Source organism: Mytilus trossulus, chromosome 10, assembly GCF_036588685.1.
Source record: "Mytilus trossulus isolate FHL-02 chromosome 10, PNRI_Mtr1.1.1.hap1, whole genome shotgun sequence".
NCBI lineage: Eukaryota > Metazoa > Mollusca > Bivalvia > Mytilida > Mytilidae > Mytilus > Mytilus trossulus.
Window position 1 is genome coordinate 34,673,223 of NC_086382.1, and position 6,724 is coordinate 34,679,946.

At 33.2% G+C, this 6,724-nt stretch overlaps 1 long non-coding RNA gene across 1 annotated transcript; it reads left to right on the top strand.

Moving 5' to 3' along the window:
• The first annotated feature begins 1,140 nt into the window (after positions 1-1,140).
• LOC134686191 (uncharacterized) lies at positions 1,141-4,912 on the top strand. Its single transcript, XR_010101559.1, has 3 exons — positions 1,141-1,341; positions 2,239-2,334; positions 4,797-4,912. It is a non-coding gene; the product is annotated as an uncharacterized LOC134686191 (long non-coding RNA).
• The last annotated feature ends 1,812 nt before the right edge of the window (positions 4,913-6,724 follow it).

Sequence of the window (6,724 nt, forward strand, 5' to 3'; positions counted from 1 at the left end):
TATCGAAGAGGAGTGGCAAGAACACAAATGATGGTACCTGTGTGTGTTACAAATATAAAAATGTAGAATGTTTTCCCTTGTGAGTAACAATCAGTATCAAAAAGTGAAATGTTATCCAAGAATGTTGGTTAAAATGTTGTTCTTCGGGAGTGATAACTCGTTGCGAAAATTTAAATGTATTTTGTTTTGCCTTGAGTTATAATGAGGAGCCAAAGGTAATGGGTTGGTTCATTTGATAATAACGAAGAGCGAAAAGTAAAATGGTGTTCTCCATGAGTTAAAAGAGTTTCAAAAATAAAATGTTGTTTCCTGTGGTTGAAAACGATATACGAGAAGTAAAATAATATTCTCTGTGAGTAATAACGTATCGCAAAAAGTAAAAAATTAAGACAATTTTAACATTGTTAACGAAGTGCAAAGAGTAACATGTTGTTCTTGATGATTTTTAGAGGATTTGAGCGGTAACGAGTTGCAAAACGTACATGCTTCAGCTGGAGAGCTGCTAAATGTAAACTGGTGATCACAGAGACAATTAATCGTGAAAAGTAAAATTTTCTTCCAGTGAAACATGTATATAAGGGGCCAGCTGAAGAACGCCTCCGGTTGCGGGAATTTCTCGCTACATTGAAGACCTGTTGGTGACCTTCTGCTGTTGTGTTGTTTTATTTTGGTCGGGTTGTTGTCTCTTTGACACATTCCCCATTTCCATTCTCAATTTTATATAAGAACAATTATGAGTATATTATACTTCATGTCAAAATCCTCAACAACTATATTATCAACATGATATTAGGAGTTCACGTCAAAAAGACAGACATCTTGATTTCCAATAAAATCCTATCTATATTACTATATTTTAATCATTTTTTGGATGATGTAAGATAAACATTAATTGAAGTATTATGTCCGAAGAGTGTATTGTATTTAAACAAACTTGTTCTAACATGGTTTGATCACGATACTTTTATCGTAGTGTACTACTTAATTTTAATAACAGTCAACACGTCAGGTGTTATGAATATCTTAATTTCATAGAAACAAAAAATTGTTATTGGCTATGGTAACACTATTTAAAGACAATATGTACATTTATAAGACAAAAGTAGTTTGCAAATGCAAACTACAGTACAATAACAATGTTATTGGGAATATTTGTAACGATATCTCTCTTTGGTTTGGTCAGATCCGACCAGTGTTCAACTTCTGTTTCTAATTTTCAAATTGCAAACTTTGGCAACGCGAATTTAGATGTAGATAGCTATATAAAGATATCTCAAAGCCTGTCAGAGATGAAACAGACAACTCTTAGAATGGAACAAAAACTTCACCGTATGTACTCAGGTAAGATACATTTGTCTTTTAAAACTGAGATCAGCTATTTACAACTTATGAAAACATTTTGGATGTTTATCTATAAATATAGCTAAATAATTTTCAAGCACGTAGATTACCAAATTTTTTAGGAATTTTAAGTTCTCAATGCTCTTAAACTCCGAACTTCATTTTTAACATTTTTTTCTTCGAGCGTCACTGATGAGTCTTTTGAAGACGAAACGCGCGTCTGGTGTATACATAAAATTACAATCCTGGTATCTATGACGAGTTTATCTGATATATCTAAGGGGAAATGTCATACAAGCAATGAATTACTTGAATAATTTTCTTAAATTTTTTTAAATGACCTGATAGAACTCTCATTTATTTGTTAAGAATTGATTATGTTAACCTATAATGTAAATATACTAGTAGTTGAAAAAAAACAAACTATTATATATAGTCGACATTTTTTCAATTTGTTTAACTGCATATTCGTTATGACAACGTACTGAAATAACTTTTTGGTGCATAGTGTCACAGAATTGAATTACACAATTTGATTTGAATACGCATTTTAATTGACTGGAAACATTTTGTGTTTTATTTTTGAAGAGGAACAAAATATACAAAAGGGATAGTCAATCTCATAGATCGAAAATAAACTGACAACGCCATGGCTAAAAATTAAAAAAGACAAACAAACAAATAATAGTACAAATGACACAACATAGAAAACATAAGAATAAGCAACACGAACCCAACCAAAAACTGGGGATGATCTCAGGTACTCCGGAAGAGTAAGACAGATAAAATAATTTGTTATGCTAATTTCACAAAGTACGATAATCCATTATCTTATTAGTAAAATTAAATAGAGCTAACAATCGAATATAAATGGTCAAAATTTGCAATTTCTTTTAGTGCCATGTTCAATTGAGCATTGCGAGAACGGAGGAACATGTGTAAACGATACGTGCATGTGTAAAGATGGCTACGCTGGATCAAAGTGTGAAATAGGTATGTGACCTCTATTTTCGCTAAGCTAGTACACATTTTGGTTTACAGACTAGCTAAAGCTAAGGATTTTGGAATTGTCTTGCTGTGTTAAAGTCCAATTGGTTACCTTTTGATTGCTGATTTGTGGTCGGTTTTTGCCTCTCTTTAGCACCATAACCGGTACCCTTATCAATTTTATGTTTCCTTTAAGATTGAACACGTACGTATTGTATAAATCTATATCTATGTTTAAAGACGATTCAATTCGTTGTTTGTAAGTCGAATCGGTAACACTAAATTCATAACGAATAATGTTTAAGTGAAAAGTATCATTTTTGAAGATGCCACACACTTTTTAGTCATGTATGCATTAGATAATGAATTGAACAGAAAACATTCAATGATTAAAAGACAGGAAAGCCTGATACATTAATTTGTTCAAATATATATCATATATAAGCTATAATTCAATGCGACGGCAAATACTCAATCAAGATTCAAAGTCATCAGTAGAAAAGTGTATATATACATTGGTAGATACAACATGTCATATATATATATACAAACGAGTCTCAATTGAAAACTACGTTCAAACCTATGATTGTGTTGGGTAAAACCCGCAATTTTTATACGTGTGCATGTAAAACAAATTTCTTTGTAGAAGGGTCTAAATACAGCACAACAACAATTTCCAAAAGACCAAAAAGGTGAAAAAGTTTATTTAAACATTTAGCATTTGACTAACGGTCGAACATCTGATGTTCTTTTACCCTGCTGACTGCCATTGGCGATTGCCAAATAAAATTGATCACAAGATGTAACAAAATGGATATTAATATAAATTTTAAAACTAAACAGAAAACAACTCGTCTAAACATCAACTCAACAATGTTAGATCTGTAAATTTGCTTTCGCAAATATTTTGTTCTTCCCTCGCCGGGATTCGAACCCATGCTACTGAGATATCGATGTTATTGTTACAGATCAGCGCAATTATCTATAATAAAGGATCCTACAAATTAATGCAAGATACAGTCACAGAAAATAATTATATTTATAAGTACGTGTGAGTTAGTAATAACTCTACAATAGATTTATCCATCGGATCACCAGCAATGATGGTGATACATGGCTGTGTACATTATGTATATACAACTCGTCTAAACATCAACCCAACAATGTTAGATCTGTAAATTTGCTTTTGCAAATATTTTGTTCTTCCCTCGCCGGGATTCGAACCCATGCTACTGAGATATCGTGACACCAAATCTCCTGCACTGTAGCGGTCCCGCTAGACTATACGACCACATGGGCTTCACTAAAATAAAGCTTCGGTGGCCGTGTGTTACCTTTTTCCTCGTCAGTTTTAATCTAACGTCGTACTACAGTACATGATATATAAGGCATGGAGATGTTATTGTTACAGATCAGCCCAATTATCTATAGTGAAGGATTCTACAAGTCTGAGTCAGTGACAACTCTACAACAGATTTATCCATCGGATCGCCATCATTGATGGTGATACATGGCTGTGTACATTATGTATATACTGTGAAAGTACTTTAATTCGTGGGTATCAATTTTCGTGGTTTGAACAATATTTACATGTTCGTGGGTTTTTAAATTCGTGGATTTTAGAAATCTTTTAAAAAAAAAAAGCCTTTAGAAACGAAGGTAACAAATAGTCTTGGTTGAAGGAAATTGCAAAGTAAACATTGACCCGTGTAAATCTTAGTTATAACACTAATTAACCCATGATAAAGTGATCACCAGATTAAAGACCATCAAAGGTGTTAATTAGGCCATAAACATGTCACCTAAAGAAAACAGTAATATAAACAAATGCTATAAACGTATCTTGAATTGTCAAAGAATTCTTATCAAAATAAAGCCCAGCATGAAATTATTATTTCCCATATGTGCGAGGACTATGAGGATATAAAATGGACACTTTATCATACTAGCATATTAATACCGGAAAGATGACTTTCATCGATCAAAACTATTTTTTATGAGAATTAAAAGATCAAAAGTTGTACAGTTTAGGTTGTTAAAGATTAAATGGGTACAATCCTGCATGCAGTTGTAGTTCTATGACCACTATTGAGGTATTCTCAGTTTTGACGTTATTCAATATATCATTTTCTAGATTATATCAGTAGTCAAACATACCGATGGGGATCTTTCAATGTCTTGATTTGGACACTGGTTGTTTTATTTCGTTGGACACTTAAATTCGTGGATTAAGTCATCCACGAAAACCACGAAAATTGGTACCCCACGAATAAAAGTACTTTCACAGTACAACTCGTCTAAACATCTAAACACAATATTAATTGTCTGTGTTTTCTTTGCACAGTCACACCAAATAACCTTATGATACTGAAATATGATCAAGAATTTGCCAACAATTGCATTAAACACATGTTCATATTAAAGGCATGAGGCATTTACGTTTATGAACAGAAATGATCTTTTTTCAGATGTTAACCGAACATGCCAGTGCGACAGCACCGCATTTATTCCGCATCCAAATAAATGCCAGCTCTACTATAATTGCAGTCAAGCGGTGTCTCCCCTACCAACAGAAAACCGAAAATATGCCTATAGACTACAGGTTCTGAGACCTGCCTATCTACACGAATGTCTATATCCGAAACTGTTCTCTACAACAACTATGTCTTGTCAATATTATGAAGACGTCCAGTGCGGTTCCAGATACGAAACAAAAAATAAATGTATGTAAATATAAACAGTAAGAAATTGGGGGAAACTACAATAAGACATTTAATTAAGACTCCAAACTGTATCCAGAGAGTGTATAATAACTAAACAAATCCACAACAAAAATATTAATAGTAGAATGCACATTGTCAGTGAAATGAACATAAAAGAAATGAAACACAAATAAATCTGTGAATATTTGTAAATAAAAACAGGATTTAGAAATGATTATGCTAATAACAATTTAAGGGGCTTAGTTAATGATTTAGGAAGATATAAAACGTTTATTACAGCATGAGCCATGTTGTACATTATAGTTCTTGTAAAAGAGTTATTTAAGTTGTTGTTCGATGTTTTTCATATGCAAAATAATGCATATCCGAGACATGTAAATAATAATAACATACTAATATATAGTTTACAACTTTATTTTATTTAAACTTCAGAAATTATTGCATACACTCACAATTCAGTTAATACTGTTTTAACACATTGTCTTGTGACAGAAAAAAAACCCAAACTCAACAAAATGTATAAAACCATGAAATATCGATAAGCATTTGATCAAATCATGTACTTGAATACTAAATTTACCCTTTTTGAATGTAGGTAACTATCTCGCGATAAGCTATGCATGCCTTGGAGCATGTAAAGAGTGTATATATTTCACACCTGACTGTGAAGGATTCGCAGACGGAATATACGACAACATGTATATTTCACATGAGTACTATTTTGAATGTCGAGACGAAAGAAACATATATGGTGGTGCAAATCCTTGCAAAACCAACATGGCACCTCACAATGGCGAATGTAGAGACTTATTCGAAATACCAACAACTCCTTGGGGGGTTGGAAACGGGATCGTATGCAACAGTCGTCAAAATGGAAACTATAGAAGCGAACGGATGGGAAGGTGTGATATCTACTACACTTGTGTAAATGGAAACACCACACTATCACACTGTAGCAATGGACAAGTCTTTGATTCAAAAACTTCATTTTGTCAAAATCCAGCAAATGCATGTGCCCCATGCGGATCCGTCAATAACGGCTGTTAACGGAAAAGGTAGTGAACATAACTGAATGTAGAACACTTTAATCGAGGTAATTCCTCAAATATGAAAGTTCTGTCTATCGAATTGTAATAAAACTAGAGACAAAACTAAAATATTGAAACATCTCAACTCGTCGAGTAAGTAACAAGTTTGCTGCGGCATGAATCATTGTGGTACGACAATTTAATTGAGGTAAAAGTTCATTACTCAAAAACATATTGTCAAATATTCTTGAAAATAGTACACACAATGACAAGTAATAGGACAAATAATACTAGCATTCTGGCAATATGTCTCATTGGAATTCTTTTTTTTTTATAAGTGTCACAATACTCCCCAAAAAGTCAGTCTGATTAGCACCAGAAAACCGATCAGACCAAAATGACGGTAGGATAAAGAGGGGCAAAATACCAGAGGGACATTCAAACTCATATGTCGAAAATAAACAGACCACTACATCTCTAAAAAAGAAAAAAAAGACTGATTGAAAAACAATAATACACAAAACAAAACAACTCAAGACTGAGCAACACGAACCACCACCACAAAACACGGGGTGATCGCAGTTGCTCCGTAAGGGTACTAGAAAGCATATCCTTCTCCACATGTGGCACTTGTCGCGAAGCTGA